At 54.3% G+C, this 16,394-nt stretch overlaps 1 long non-coding RNA gene across 1 annotated transcript; it reads left to right on the top strand.

Annotated features, from left to right (window-relative positions):
- The first annotated feature begins 549 nt into the window (after nucleotides 1–549).
- Nucleotides 550–11,180, top strand: LOC140610332 (uncharacterized). Its single transcript, XR_012012032.1, has 3 exons — nucleotides 550–937; nucleotides 7,884–8,029; nucleotides 8,559–11,180. It is a non-coding gene; the product is annotated as an uncharacterized lncRNA (long non-coding RNA).
- The last annotated feature ends 5,214 nt before the right edge of the window (nucleotides 11,181–16,394 follow it).

Below are 16,394 nucleotides of genomic sequence, written 5' to 3'. Positions count from 1 at the left end.
AGCCCCACTGGGTCACGGGGAAGGGCGCAGGAGTCCCCAAAAGTCAGGGACACTGGACAGATAAAAAAAGGAGCTAAAGAGTCCCTGTCTCCCTGGAATGGGGACCACGGGGACAACAGGTCATGATCCTGCAGGACTTTCTGCCTGCAGGACTATGGACGCCATTTAGCTCGTCCACTTTACTGAGAGAGCAGCAGTCACCCCCTCCCAAATAAAAGCCCTTCCCATGTCCCCAGGCTGGCTGCCAGCTCCACACGTCCTGGTTTTCACTTAATCTACAGAGAGCCTGGTTTCGGACCCCGGGTGTGGCCAGCAGTGCGGACCAGGTGGAGGGAAAGGGGCCTGGATGGAGCTTGCTGGCCTGCAGGAGGTACAGCCAGGGCCCCACACGGGACACACCCCATAAAAATCCTACTTGGCCGCATCACTGCCAGATTCTCATTTCCCCCAAAAGCTCCGCACAAGCGCGCGCACACAAACACACACACACACACACACACACACACACACACGTCAAGGTGACGTCTGCCAAGTTCCAGCTGAGAACACAGCGGCTGACCAAGCACTCGACACGCGGAAGGGCACCCTGCCAGGGAGAATCGGGGTGACCTGGTGCTGGTCTCAGGCGAGGGGCAGCGTGGGCCACTCCCCCAGGCCACCTCATGTCATGCCCAAGGCACAGTCCATGTCCCCAGCAAAGTCACACACTCCGTGCATGTGCAGAGAAGGGTCATTCTGGCACCCCAGGAGGGGAGAGGAGGGGACGACCCAGGAGGGCATGACGCCTCCAGGGCCCCCACAAGGACACGTTTGCCTGGGTGAGATTCCGGAATCCGCCGGCACAGCAGACGTGTTCACAACAAAATGACAAGAGAACCCGAGCTGTTGTCATATCCCTGAGAGATGCAAGCTGGCAGAAACACATCTCCCGGCAAAGGTATCGCACGAAATTACCCAAGAAAGGGGTGCTTTGCATGGGGGGGTGGGGCATTCGCCCATCGCCACGCTGAGTGTCACATGACACTGTTAACTCCTGGTGCACATTCTCCGACTCACTTAACAATATCAGTGGAAAGCTTGCTGTGTCCTAGACCTTGCTCTGCGCAGCAGCGATCAGGCAGCGCCTGGGCACGCGGGGCCGGGTCTCAGGGGCTGACGCTTTCAGGGGCAGCAAGAGAGGGTGTGCGGGGTCGGGGGGGGGGGGGGGGGGGCCGCCCTGCTGGTGGGGGGCCCTCTCAGCACCTGAGGAAGAGCCGTGGCATGGGGCTCGCTGTCTCGCCTTTCCCCAGGCTGGAACACGGGAGGCTTCTTGGGCTGAATAAAGGAATGAACACATGGAAAATAAGATGAGATATGTAGAAACAATTTGCTAGATGTGGATAAAATAACCCAAACAAAAATCCGCAGGAACACAAATACTGCCCAGAAGCAGCTTTGCCTGTGAGTCACTTGTTTTATTCTTGAAGCCGAATCTCTCATGGGCCTCTTTCTCTCCTTGGCAGGCTTGCCAGTGTTAGCACACGAAAATGTAGGACACCCAGTTAAATTTGGATTTCAGATTAAACAACAAATAATTTTTTTTAGTGTAAGTATGTCCCATACATTATTTGAGATATACTTTAAAAAAAAAGTATTTATTCACTGTTTATCTGGGATTCAGATGTAACTTGGAGCGCTGTGTCCTACCTGGCAACCCTACTCCCAGGCAAGGGCAAGACTGCCAGGGTCAGCGGGAGACCTGAAACTGGGGCCGGCCATGCCCGCCTCCCGGGAAGAGCCCCAAGAGAGGCAGGCTGGGAGGGAGGCTGGCCTCTCAGGGCACGCCTTTTGCGCATTCTGAATTTTGAGCTATGTACACAAGTTACTTATTAAATTTCTAAACTAATTATTCTGAAAAATGAGGCTTGATGTTAACATTAGGGGAAGCTGACCTTCAGCTCTCCTGAAACTATTTCAACGTTAAAGCAGAGAGTTCCGCAGGGGTCGACAGCTCCCCACCCTCACCAGGCCCACCAGGCCAGCCCCCTGGCCTCCGCTCGTGAGTTTAAGGCCCACACCCCCTTGCTCCTGCACCAACGTGATGAAAGCACAAACTTTAACGAGAACCACTGACCTGTCCCTCCTCCAGTCGGAGCAACGTCGACCACGTGGCGATCTGCGTATGCGTGTTCCTAGCAGCGCCGCTTACAATAGCCAAACACCTGAAGGCACGAGCCGCATGTGGTGTATCCACACTGGGGCACGATGCGCAGCCACGGGGAGCAACCAAGCCACAGCACACACGGGTGAGCCCCAACAACACAACGCTCGGTGGAAGGAGCCCCAGAAGGCCATGTACTGGGGATTCCGTTGGTGCGTGACGTCCAGAATGGAAATCCAGAGACACGGAAAGGAGACGAGTGGCCGCTTAGGGCCACAGAGGGGGAATGGGAGAGACAAGGGTGACAGCTGAAAGCACCAGGTTCCTTTTGACCAGATGAAAATGTTCGAAAATGGACCGTGGTTGTGGGTGCACAGCTCTGTGAATAAAATCCATTTAACTGCCTAGACAATGAGTGGGTTACAGCGTGAGAATTATATCTCAACAATGCTGTTAGTTTTTTTAAAGATGCCATCCATGGTCCCTGTTTCACCCAGAGGGCGAGGCCTCTGGTGGCTCAGCCGAGGCACCACCGCCCCCAGGTCCTGCCTCACCCTTCCTTCTAAACCAGAGTAACCCTAACACAGTCCCCGGATGAGACCGCCCTCCATCCACGCCCCCGTCGCTGCTGCCACCACCCCAACTCCTGTCCTCGCTCCTCCGATGACTGTGTGTTTGCAGAAACCAGAGCCCCAGGAGGGGCAGAGGAGCTCCTGCTGGGAAAGGAGCGATCATCGGACTCCAGATCCTCGTCATGGCCCTGTGGTTGTCAAGCGTTCTCGTTGGCCTTGGACTCGACCCTCACCCGGGGAGCCGCGCACCAGGACCTCCACCTCAGAGGCAGACCAGCAGTCCGGGCACAGAGCCGGCACCAGGCCCTGGTCAGATCTGGACTCCAGCCGGGCCCCAGGCCACAATCTGGCCAGGGCGACCGTGGTGGGCACAGCCTGTGGGGACGCTCGCAAAGGAAGTGGGAGGCCCTTCTGCTCAGAGAGATGTTGGCAGAAGTCCGCGTCTGCACACCGCCAAACCAAAGTGAAAATATTGTACCCAAAACAGGAAAGGTTTTCATACAGAAATCCCTGTGGATGATCAACTTTAGGGAGGCCCTCGGGAAGGCGCTCCCTCCACTCCAGCCCTTCACCGCGGTGGGTTTGGGTTTGCCCCAGATGAAAGCCTATGGGCCTCTGCAGCCCACAGCAGATTTTTGTGTTTTGTGTTTCATTTTCATTTTGTCTGGGCTCTGCCATCAAAGCTGTACGTGCCTTATGAGGACATCCAAGCTTTTCCTGCCCGCCTGCTTCTCCCTCTTTGCTCCTGGGGCCTCTGGGCTATCTGTCTGTCTGTCCAGCAGGAGGCTGAGCCTGCTGGCCCAACCTCTGTCTTCCTGGCCCAGCACTGGACCTGAGAAATTCCTAGGATTGCCTGCCTGGACCCAGGGGTGTAGGGAGCTCTCTCTTGCCCTGGGACCCCAAGTTCTGAGGATACAGAAGCCTGGATCTTGGGCACTCAGCTTCCCAGCTGCCTGGAAGGACCGCAGAGTGAAGCCCAAGGATGAAAAGAAAGCCAGGAACTTCTTCCCCAGGAAGTGGGGAGATAAGCAGAGAGAGCCCCACCCCCAGATGCAGCAGGGCCCAGAGCCAGCAGCTCCTGCCTTCCCAGGTACAGGACCTCCCAGCTCCCAGCTCCCAGCTCCCAGCTCCCAGCTCCCTCCTTGCTGGAGCTAGTGGGCACTGGGCTCCTGCCATCTTCAAGTGCAGACAAGAATGTCTTGGGAGCAGCCTGGTGGACAGGCCTCCACAGACCTGAAGCCTGGTGCCTGCGTCACAATCACCATCCACCCTCTCACCTCCCCCCACACACACCTGACGCCAGGACTGGCACCTAGAGGGGCCTGATGTACCCGAATGGCAGGCATCCGACAGAAGGAAGAGCAGGGCCTGGACAGGCCTATGAGCACCTGCATCCGCAGCCGCGCTCACTGAGAGCCAACAGTGGGAGCAGCCCCGGTGCCTGTCGATGTGGATGGGTGGCTAAGTGCAACGTGGTCCCTCCTGACAACAGAATATTGTGCAGCCTTAGAAAGGAAGGAAATCCTGACACACGGTGCCACGTGGCTGAGCCATCCAGCTTGGTGAAATAAGCCCTTTGCAAGGACAAATACGGAGTCCCGCAGGGGGTAAATTCATAGATATGGGAAGTAGGATGGGTAGGTGAGGGGTTGCCAGGACTCGGGAGGAGGGCTCTGGGAGTCACTGTTTGCCGGGGCCGGAGTTTCAGTTTGGAAATCTGGAGACGCTCTGGACGTGGAGGGTGAGGACAGCTGCACGACGCTCTGAATGTACTCATGCCACCCAATGGGCCGCTCGACACTGGCTCGATGGTTTTAGGTTATGTGGATTTTACCACAGTGTTTTTTAAAACCTGGAAAGTGTGACTTGAAATAAGCCGAACGGGACACGTTAGATGGCTTCAGCAAGCAAAGTGGGGAAGCCCAACAGCACAGCTTGTTCACAAGCCACGGAAATCGCTCTTGGAATCATGACAGGAGTCATGATTTTTTTTGGCATTTCCAAGACTAGTCACAACTCACGCCTGCTCCGCTACATGCTCGCCCTGGCTCTGGACGGCGGCCACGGGCCTGGCTGACACTGCCTGCAGTCAGGCTGGGCCCGGTAAAGACCATTTAATCCCCGCACAAACACAGCGAGGTACAGACGATTCTCAGCCCAACGTGAACTTGGCAAAACCACGGTTCCAAGAGCTCTGGGCCCCGCCAGGAGCACACGGCCAGCGAGGGGTGGTGGGCAGAGCCAAGCCCAGCCTGTCTGGCTGGAGCTTTCTCAACCTTCTAGATGTTTCTGTCTTTACAGCATATGCAGTGTTCACAGTGGTGAATTTGGGAATCAAGGGAAACTCTTCATATTCCACATTCCACATTTTATCAGCTTGTGGCTCAGCTTTTTTAAAAAGTTTTTCAAATTTAAATGCAATTAATTAACATATAGCGTATTATTGGTTTCAGAGGTAGAGGTCACTGACTCAACAGGCTTTTTTTTTTTTAAGATTTTACTTATTTATTCATGAGAGACACACACAGAGAGAGAGAGGCAGAGACATAGGCAAAAAGAAGCAGGCTCCATGATGGGAGCCCGACGTGGGATTCGATCCCGGGACCCCAGGATCATGCCCTGGGCCAAAGGCAGATTCTCAACTGCTGAGCAACCCAGGCGTCCCCTCATCGGTCTATATAACACCCAGTGCTCATCATAGCACGTGCCCCCCTTCACCTCGTCCCCCCACCCCCTCCCCTCCAGTAACCCTCAGTTTGTATCTTAGAGAGTCTCTTACAGTTTGTCTCCCTCTCTGATTTCATCTTATTTTACGGTTCAACTTCTTTCAATCGCATAGTTTAGTTTCACAACTTGAAAACAAGTTTAAACAAGAAAATTTCGTTCACATGGGAAGGTAGGATTCTTAAAATCAAAACTATGTACAGGCCTTTGTATTTAGAGAGACCTTTACACGGCCACTGTTTTATTTGACCTTCAGAATGACCCTGGGAGGCACACAAGAGACCAGAAAAGAGGCACAGATAAGACTTAGGTCACCATCCACCCAGAATGTGACATTTGGCACAACCCAGAGCCCGCCATGCACTTTCAGCAGAGCCTGGAACCTGCTGTACACCTGCGCTTCCTAATTTGGGTAGCCGGGCCTCTCCCCTTCATCCCTCTATCCCCCCAACCTTCCCAGGCCCCGCCTACACCATCACGGGGCTCTCTCCTACTCTCTCCAGCTCTGACGCCTGGGTTGGAAACCAGTGGGGATCATCTCTCTATGACTAGTCGTCCCAGAAGATCATAGCACAGGGGCAGGGCGGTGGCTCCTCCACCTCTGGACCCCCAATCACCCAACACCAAAACCAAGGCTTAAATAAATGTGGACAGGAAAGAGGGGTGGAGAAGTGGGGACAAAGCAGGAGGGAGAGGATGAGATTGGGGGGACAATTTTCGGCATGGTACTGACCCAGGAGAGACCGGGCCAGGGAACCCTAACAGGGGCTTAGCACATATACCACTAATTGCTAGTCCTTCGGGGCAAAATAGAGTCATCATCAAAAGTATTAGTTTGTCATTAAGGAGGGCACATGATGTGATGAACACTGGGTGTTACATGTTGGCTAATTGAATTTAAATAAAATAAAGTATTAGTCGGTGGCTGTGGCAGGAGAGTGGAAATGAACCCAGTGCAGTCACACGGGGGATCCTACCCTCCAGCGACAGCCGTGCAGTGAGGCGGCCGTGTGGACAACAGTCCCCCTGCTCCTTCTGCACACACTTCCTGGGGTCTGGCGACACCATGGGAGCAGACAAGTCACAGCATGACCGGATCCGGAGGCCGGCAGCCCAGCTCCAGAGGCCCCCCGCAGCCACGTGGCACCACACCACCACTCCTGGGCGTGCAGGCTGCCCAGAGCCATGCACAGAGGGGCCTGACCGCCCGGCGGGGAGGACGCGGGGAGGGGCTGCTGGGACAGACACAGGTCTCCAGGTGGGGTCCAGACCCCATGTCCATGTCTCCGGGACCCGACGTCGAGGGAGCGGGAGGGCAGAGGCCTGGAAGCGTTTGGGCAGGTGACTGCCAAGGTCAAAGCTTTATCTCAAGGCCGACTTTTGGGGGACCCGACCTGAGCCATCAGCTGGCCTGGGAGGAGTGTGGGATTTGAACAGACGTTAGCCTCTGCTCCAGGCCCCCGGGGCATGGGCATAACAGCGGCATAATTCCACCAAGCTGGGAACATAATTAATCTGGTTGGAGAAGAGGACAGGAGGCTCAGGTAGCTGAGTGGCCACCCTGGAGCCACCACCCACTCTGTGCCACAGGGAGGAGGGAAGGCAGGAGGCCAGGGGGTGCCAGCAGCCTCAGCACACAAGCACCCCGCTGAGGACAGCGTGGTCCCCACTGTGGGACCTTCCTGGAGGCCGGGTTCTATCTCTGGTGGGGAGTCAAGGAGGAGGCTGAGGGTGAATCGTCCTCAGACCCTCCTTGGTTGGGCTGAAGGATCATTGCCATCTGTCTGTTTTCCAGTCTCAACAGGTTTCTTGGCAACTCCCTGCAGGCTCTGGAAATTCTCAAGGCGCTTTTTAAGTATCCCCCATAGCTTTAAAGAGGGTGGCTGAGGAGAGAGGGAGGGAGGGAAGTGTCCTGAAGACCGTCTTAGATCTGATTCAACCCCCACAGCCGTGAGTCAAGGACAAGCCTGGCAGCGGAGGGCAGCGGAGGGCACAGGGGATGGCAGAGGTGTTCTCTGTAACCTCTTGAAAGCTGCGACTGGACAATTCGACCTCTTGCCCTCTGGGCAGCAGGGCAGGGTCACAGGCTACACTTCCCTAGGCTCTTTCTCTACACACCATGAGCAGGTATGGATGATGCAGAGGACTTTCCTGGCCCAGGGTCCAGTGTCCATCTCCCCAGGGACAGACACGTCCTCTCTATGCCCACGGTGCCTGGCTAGAGCTTCCAGGCCTGGACAGGTAGAGAGCTCCCCATCACAGGAGGCCTGTAAAGCAGAAATGCCACCCGTGGAGAAGGTCAGGTGTCCTCAAGAGGGACTCTCCCTGCCAGGCTCAACTCAAGCATCTGGGAGGAGGCACAGACCAGGCAAGCTCAGGAGATCTCAGCCAGGTGTGACTCTGGGTGTGGAATTAATCACCTCACCCTCCTTTCTCCACCACTACAGGGGGACGTGGCCCGCTCTTACCTGGTACGGTCACGTGTGCACAGATGTCGCACTACCTTCTCCAAGCCACCACCATCCACCACCACCCCATCCCAGCCACCACCCCACACCCCAACTACCTGAGCTTTCCGGATGCTGGGAAAAGGGTGAGTCATGATTGGTTCACGTTAGCTGTGCCACCCCATCCCTCTGGCCTGTGATCAAAGGGTGGACAGATGCCCCACTGGTGACCAATGAGATGTGAAGGAAAGTCAGGGGGGTGTGTGGAGTGGGGAGCAGCTTCCTTTCTGGACCACAAATGCTAAGACCATATGAGGAAGAAGGAAGGCCTTTCCACTGCCTCCACCCCCCTGCCTGGGATGCAGATGTGATGTCCAGATACGTGGCAGCCTCCGCACTGATGGCATCATGATGGGGGTGCTCCCTGCTGCTCCCTCCAGACCTCTGGTTACAGGAGGGACGGAACTCCTCTAGGCTCGGGTCACTAGAGGCCAGGTTTTCAGTTGCAGCTAAACACATTCCTAACACACCTGATAAGGGTCTGCTCAGACCCAGTGATACACCCCTACCCACTGCCCTGTGTGCCTAATAGCCAAGCCCGCAGGAAGGGGTGCTGGATGACTGCCCCTGCTCCTCAGCCCTGGGTCCCGCTGCTTCCTTCTTTCCTCCTTCTAGGTTCCTCCGCCCCTCAGATGCGATGACCATGCCACTCAGGTTCCTGTCCAGAGACCAAGGCTGCCATTAGGAGGAAACAGAGCATATTTCAAATAAGATGAGTGGAGCCAACCTTCTCACCGTCTCTACCACCCCCGCCCCAGACTCAGTGGGTCACCCAGTGTGGGAGATGGCAGTGCAGTAGGAATCCAGCAGCACACCTGCACGCCCACCCTGCTAAGTCCAGGGCTACAGAGCCGCAGGCCTCCTGGGACAGCCAGCAAAGAGAACTTGCACCATCCAGTAAAGCCCCCAGGAAACCATGACTTGGATGTGTGAAGGAAGAGGGAGGCTGACATAGGGGGAGTATGGGATGGCTCAGCTAGACAGGATGCAAACTTGAGATTGAAGAGGGCATATTCGCTTGGAAATGTGCTGGCTTCGAGCATCCTTCCATCCACTCATCCATACAGCCAAGCATCGATCCATGCATCCTCTGTGTGTCCACCCATCCGCCCACCCATCCATTCATCCACCCACACATCTGTACATGTATCCATTCACTGTCCATCCGTCCATCCATCCACCATCGTCCACCCACCATCCACTGTCTCCATGAGAACTTACTACTAAGCACCTCCTCTGTGTAGAGAGCCATCCTCAAGAAGCTCAGGCCAGAAAAACAGAAATGCAACAAGACAATATTGATGAAGATTGATGGGGCTGTGCCAGAGAAGTACTGTGGTCTGTGGAGGCCCAAGAGGCATGTGACCCCCATAGGGGCTATCCAGGAAGGCTTCCTGGAGGGGGTAGTGCCAGAGCCAATTCTTAAAGGATGAGTAAGGCACCCAAGCAAAAGAAATGGGTATTTCCCACTGACAGCAAACCCAGAGTGCTCTAAGCTGTGGAGAGACTGGAGGTGGGTCTGCGGGGGACTGGAGGTGGAAGGAGAGGGTGGAGAGGATGGTTGTGTGGGGCTGGGGAATGAGCCTCCAAGGGGGGCTGGCCCTGCCCACAATGGAGGACCCTGTAGAGGAGGTCTGTGGGGGAAAATTTCTCACTTATAAATCCCCTTTCTAACGGTCTCACCCATAGACGGTCAGTACTTTGAAGGCAGGAGCTGACCTCCAGCACCCACAGTGTCAGCACCGTGCAGGTCACACGTCTGCTGAGTGGGTGTTGCCTCTGGTTCAGAGCCCCCCGCACCCCGGGATGGGCTGATCCCCAGACACTCGCAGGCAGCCCCTGTGCACAGAGACAGCTGGGTCCAGAAGCCCGAGGGTGGGCCGGGCAAGGAGGCGCAGGTGCAGGCAGCTGGAAGTCAGGCTGGCCCTGGGAGGCCCGGCCAGAGGCCCCGGGACATCCAGGGGGAGCCCTCTGCTCCGTGTCCCAGACAGCTTGCGAAGCTCACCAAACGAGTGTCCACAAAGTTAGAGTTCTGCTAAATAATCCTACGTTTTGCCTTTTCGAAAACTGTAACCCACAGTGTGACCCGTCTGATGTAGAATGTGCTCCCCACCCAGCCACCCAGGGCTGCAGGATGTGCTTAGTGCCTTCCCGAGCCTCGTGTGCAGGTGTTCTGTGGTGTTTGTTGTGTGTCTGCTACGGTGGGCATCCCTGCTCAGATGGATTCGGGGTACAGGGATGTCCTGGCCCCCACCTGAGCTTGGGGCCCAGAAGAGGGGGCCTCTAGGGGCACATGCTCACATTTAAAAAAAAAATTTTTTTTTAATTTTTTTTTACATACTCACATTTTTTCACTCATGAGGTCAGGGGCATGAATATCCACCCCTGCCCCCCTGCTTTCCCCTCCCATCATGCAAGGCAATTGGAGCTCCTGCTCCTCCCCAGCTTCCTGAAGACAAATCCCAACCCCCTCCAGCATTCTCATGTGGGGATTTATCTGCCACAGGTGCCTTCCCTATTGGCAGGAATAGAAATAGAGGGACGGAAAGGATTCCATCCTTCCCAGCTACGGAGCATGTTGAATGCCATTTATTGCATTGATTTTTCAAAACACAAATAGTGTGTGCAAGATATTTCCTGGAAGGAACAAAGAAAAATTGGGGACAACTTATTTAAATCACCTCTCTTGGCTGAACTCAACGGAGTTGGGGAAAACAGCAGGGTGGCGGGGGACTGGCCTGGAAGCGCTGGCTGGGGGCCCAGCCCCGGTGAGCCCTGTTTATCACCTTGAAGCAAATGCTTACTTCCAGACGGGGCCAGACACCCAGCAAGCAGGCCCAGCATGTCTAGTAAATCAAGGCTGACATAGGGAACCGAAGGCGTGGGGGCGGCCCAGACACAAGGCTGGCCTCCAAGAGGGGGTGTCAGGGGCCCCAAAGAAGACCTCCTGGGAGTGCTCTCCTGATCCCAGCACATGAGGGAAGATGAAAGGAACCCAGGGAGGAAGGAAGGGACAAGGAGGGAGCAGTGGGGGATCCCAGGGTGGCTCAGTGGTTTAGCGCCTGCCTTTGGCTTAGGCTGTGATCCTGGAGTCCAGGGATCAAGTCCCAGAGCAGGCTCCCCGCATGGAGCCTACTTCTCCCTCTGCCTGTGTCTCTGCCTCTCGCTCTCTCTGTGTGTATCTCATGAATAAATAAATAAAATCTTAAAAAAAAAAAAAAAAGGAGGGAGCAGTGATGGAGGAAGGATGGAGGGAAACACAGTGCCTTCAGACCTCCCAGGGCAGCTGCTAGCTCTGGCCAACAGCCCCCAGAGGAGTCGAGCCCAGCTCTCATTCTCAGCCCAGACAAGAGCAAAGACCTCCCAGTGTGGCCAGCGCCCTGATGGATGGAGGCATGAAGCTACCTGAAGTAGCTTGGGCAATCCAGAAATGCTTCCTGGAGGAGATGACAGCCAGGCAAAAGATATCTGGGTCAAAAGACATTTACTAGCCAGGCAAAGGAACTTGGGGGGGGGGGGGCAAGGAATGTTCCAGGCTGAGACTCTAGAGAGAACCTAGGGTCTGCAAGATGCTCAGTGTGCTGATGGAGGCAGGGGTCCCTGGGGCCAGCCTTCCTAGGATGTGAGCTGCATCCTGGCAGCAGCAGGGAGCCACCTGGAGGCAGTGAAAAGGAACTACCTAATCAGAAGTTTGCAGCGCAGCCCCCCCAACCCCACCAACCTCCTGCTGCCCCACCAATGGCTCCTTTCTGTTCTGAACAAGGGGTGAAATCAGGAAAACCACTTGGCAGATGGGAAACCAGAATATTCCCTTTATTGCCTAGCAAGTTGATTTTGGAGAATGTGGTTTCTATCTGCTGGCCAGGGGGTCTCCAAACACTGAGGCCTGAGCCTCCTCAGTGTGGGCAGGCTTTCACCATGGGGCCCAGAGAAGAAAATGGGGTCCCTGCTAGCAGACCTCCTACGTGGGCTCCCTTCCCCTTAACAGGAAGAGGGAGGCTGGCCAAGGTATGCTGGAGTCCCCTCCCTAAGAGCAGGACACATCAGGAAGGGGACGGCATCAGCTGCTGAGTCCTGGCAGAGCGGACTGCCTGAGGATAGAGGCCCGGAGCCTCCCAGGGAAGTAGGGGCAGGGTCTGTCCCACCATGCCCGGCACTCATGTGTTGTCAGGAGACACAATGGGCTCCAGCCACCACGTAACCAGGACACTGAGGACCAGTCAAGCAGCCTGACCTGCGATCCTCAGCCCAAAGGAAATCCCTGCTCCCTGAATTGCATACGCAGCCGGGATGCCCTGGGAAGCAGGCCCAAGGCTTCCCAGCCAGGCCTGCTTTGGCTCAGAGCCGCCGCTGCGCAGAACAGCCAGCCCGGGAGCAGAGGCCAGGCCGGGAGCAGAGGTGCAGGTGTGTACGAGTCGGGCTTCCCAGAGAAACAGAAGCAGTGGGATGTGTGGAGATACACATCTCAGAGATGTACTGCAGGATCGGCTCAGGAGCTCACGGAGGCCGGGAAGTCCCACGATCTGCCACCTGCTAGAGGCCCAGGCAAGCTGGCAGGTTGTCAGGCCGGAGCATCCAGAGCACCAGCGTCTGAGGGCAGGAGAGGGGGACGTCTCAGCTCAAGCACGGTGAGCAAATTTGCCCTTCCTCCACCTGTGCCTTCTCCTGGGGCCCTCGGTGGAGTGGAGAGAGCCCCCCGTGTTGGGGAGTGCTCATCTCTTCCAGAGACAGACGTACCCAGAAATAACGTGCCACCATCTATCCAGCATCCCTGACTGAGGCCAGCCAAGCTGACGCATAAGCTTGACCATTGCAAGGTCCTGGCTCTGATTTGATCACAAAACACCGTGTGCCCCCGAGACAGCCAGCCACCCACCCCCTGTTTCCGAAGACCTAAGGTGTACCTGGCCCTCTGTTTGCTGGGTGTTGGGGAATCCAGAAATGAAAATAAAAGATCCCTTCCCTCCCTTCAAGGACCCCATGGTCCAGGGAACACACAGATTAGTCCTTCCCTCTGGGGACAATGTACCAGGGTCAGCCGGCCTGTGGCACGAGAGCTGTCGCGCCCCCTCCCGCCACCACAGCAGGCATCAGTGGTCCACCTGGGGTTCCCTTCAGCCTGAAGGCAGGCTCCTCTCCCTCCAGGGGCCTGCAGACAGCTGCTGCCACACCTGCAAAATCCACCTGCCATCCTGATGACTCGGAAGTTCTACCCAAGTGGCTTCCCAGATCCCCATTACTTTGGGCTAGGATTAAAGTCTGATCTGAGTGACCTCCTTGTCACTTTGCCCTCACCCTCTGGGCCTTTCCTCCGCATCCTCACCACATTACGCATCACCTTTCATTGTAATTGCTAGGTCAGCCAGCAGTTGCCTGATTTCCTCCACTGACAGCAAGCTCACTACCTCTGGTGATCACGTTCTTTATGTGGGTCCCAAACCCCTCCCTTCTACCCACAGGTCCTTCATGGTGCAAGCTTGACTTGAAAGGCCCTACATCAACCAATAACTATAGCTACTTACCACAGACTGAGACCTGGCATCCCTCCTCCTGTCTGACACCCACCCCACCCCACCCCCGGGTCCCGAAATGGCTCAGTACATGAGCAAATGAATGAACCACAGCAACTGTGTGAAGTCTCAGCAGGCTGTCCTCATCCCTTTTCACAGACAGGGACTGGGTCCCAGAGAGTCAAGAGAGTGTCACCCTGCAAACCAGTGGCAGAGGAGACACTGGAAGCCATGCTTCCTCCCACCCAGAACGTTGCCCCTTCTGAGAGAATATCCTGCAGAGGCAGAAGCTAACATCTACCCTCCAAGCCCCTCTTCTCACTGGCTCCCCCAACAGCTGCCCTGCATGCATTCCATGCTCCGCCTTCCAGAACCTTCTCTTTCTGTTTCCTCCCTTTCCACCATCTGGGATGGTAGTCTGCACTTGAACCACCTGTTCCCTTAGCTGTTCCCCAAAGACAGTGGCCTGGCCTCGTGTTGGCATTCACAGCGCATGATAAAGGATAAGAGATGTGAGTGCATCCTCGAGGGTGGGCAGGGGGAAGAACCCCCGTGAGACCAGTCATGGGGAGAAGAGAGAGGAGGAGGCCCAGCAGGAAGAGACAATGCCATAAGCTCTAAAAAGACAGCATTCGCCTGTGGATGCTTATCAACAGCTGTTGAAACTGTCATCCTGGGCAGCACCTGAGCAGCTCCAGAATGACTGCAGTCTAAACGTCAGGTAGCGGCAAGTGTTGGCGTGGCTGTGGAGAAATGGGCAACCTCCCGCACTGCTGGTGGGCACGGAAAATGGTACAGCTGCTCTGGAAAGTCATCTGGTGCTGCCTCAATGGTTAAACAGAGTTACCATATGACCCAGCAATTCCACTCCCGGGGATGTGCCCCATAAAAATGGAAATATGTCCACATAAAAATATGTACATGAATGTTTATAGCACCATGATTCATAGTAGCAAAACATAGAAACAATCCAAAGGTCCACTGAGTGGTGAATGCATAAACAAATGGACTAGATCCATACAATGGAATATAGTGGAATATTCCCAGCCATAAAAAAAGAATGAAGTGCTGGGGTGCCTGGGTGATGAAGTCAGTTAAGCATCTGAATCTTGGTTTCAGCTCGGGTCATGATCTTGGGGTCACAGAATTTAGCCCCACATGGGGCTCTGCGCTCAAGGGGAGGATGCTTGAGATTCTCTCTCTTCCTCTCCCTCTGCCCCTCCTGCTTGTGCTCTTTCTCTCTGCCTCTAAAATAAAAAATAAAAAATAAAAAACTAAAAAAAAAAAAAAGAGGAATGAGGTACTGACATGTGCTACCATATGGATGAACCTTTAAAACATTCTGCCAAATAAAGGAAACCAGTCGCAAAAGACTGCATAGTATATGACTCCATTTATATGAAATGTCCTAGAGAGGAAAATCTATATAGGAGGTAGCCGGGAGCTAGGGGTGGAAAGGAGGGGGGTGACCGCTAATGGGCACAGGGTTTCTTCTGGTGGTGACAAAAATGTTCTAGAACTAATTGTGGTGATAGTTGTACACGTCTGTAAATATACTGAAAACCACTGAAGGATACACCTTAAAAAAGTGAGTTGTGGTGTGTGAATCATATCTCAATAAAGCTGCCTAAGAAAATATAGTTAAGGAAAAAGGTAAGGTAAATTATTGACCTCATCTTCTCCCTTAAATGGAAATAGAAGAACCAATGAAACTCCAAGTAAATAGCAGAAAAGAAATAATAATGAGAGCAGAAATCAATGAAATAGACATAGAAAAAACAATATAGAGAAAAATCTGTAAAATCGAAACCCAGTCTTTTGAGAAGGTGGATGGAATTTACAGACTCTAGTTAAACAGATCAGGAAAAAAAAGAGAGAAAGTGCTAATTACCAGGACTGAAAGATGACATCATTACAGATCCTACAGATTTTTTTTTTTTTAATTTTTGCTCAGTTTGTATCCAAACCCCAGACTTGGACTGAAAAACACTTCAGTTCTGTCTAGCGACATGAAGTCTCTGCAAGAAGAAACAAAAGTCAGCAGAAACAGTTTCAGTTTTACAAAATGCAACCTTGCACATTTTTCAGGTTGTTTTAGGTAAACAATCACAAAACAGTGAGATAAGCATCTTGATGGAAGAAGCCAAGTACTTCCTTCCAGCCTCAGGATTCCCTCTGATTGACACAAGGCAGGATCCCAAGAGCAGTCCCCGTAGGTGGGCGGGGACCGGTGAAAGAGCCAGTAAATGCTTGTGGTGGTGGCGGCTGTTCTACTTTGCCCTGGGGCAGAGCGTGGCACAGAAGTTGGCTCTTGGAATGGGAGCAGGAATTCTGTATTCTCCACCAAACATTCCCTGAGCGTGTCCTCCGCCCAGACCTCAAGACACCGAAAGGAGTAAAGGTCTGAGTCTGATCTGACGGTACTTAGGTGCCAGAAGGGTTGAGATGGGGGGCTGTGGGATAGAGATGGAGATGTACTTTGCATATGAGAAGGGCATGCATTTGGTGGGCAGATTGTGGTGGGTTACATGGTATCCCCTCGACAGACACTTTGAAGTCCTAAGCCCCAGTGCCTGTCAATGTGACCTTTTGGGAAAGAAGACTTTGCAGGTGTAATTAGATAGGACAAAGCCCCAGTGGAGTCAAGCGGGCTCTACTCTGATATGACTGGTGCCTTAAAAGAAATGGGAAATCTGGATGCAGACGTAGCAGCAAGAAATAATTTCTGTTGTTTGAAGCCGAGCATCTGAGTTTCCTAGGAAGGTGACAAAGGACCACAAACTGGCTGGCTCTAACCATAGGATCTCCTGGTCTCACAATGCTGGAGGCTGAAGGTGGGCAGGCTTGGCTCCTCCTGGGGCCTTGAGGGAGGATCTGTTCCCGGCCTCTCCACCACTCTGCTTCTGGGGTTTGCGGGCCTCCTTCACTCTCCCTGGCCACA

The sequence above is a fragment of the Canis lupus genome, chromosome 2 (assembly GCF_048164855.1).
Source record: "Canis lupus baileyi chromosome 2, mCanLup2.hap1, whole genome shotgun sequence".
Classification (NCBI taxonomy): Eukaryota; Metazoa; Chordata; class Mammalia; order Carnivora; family Canidae; genus Canis; species Canis lupus.
This window is presented reverse-complemented; position numbering and strand designations above follow the sequence as displayed.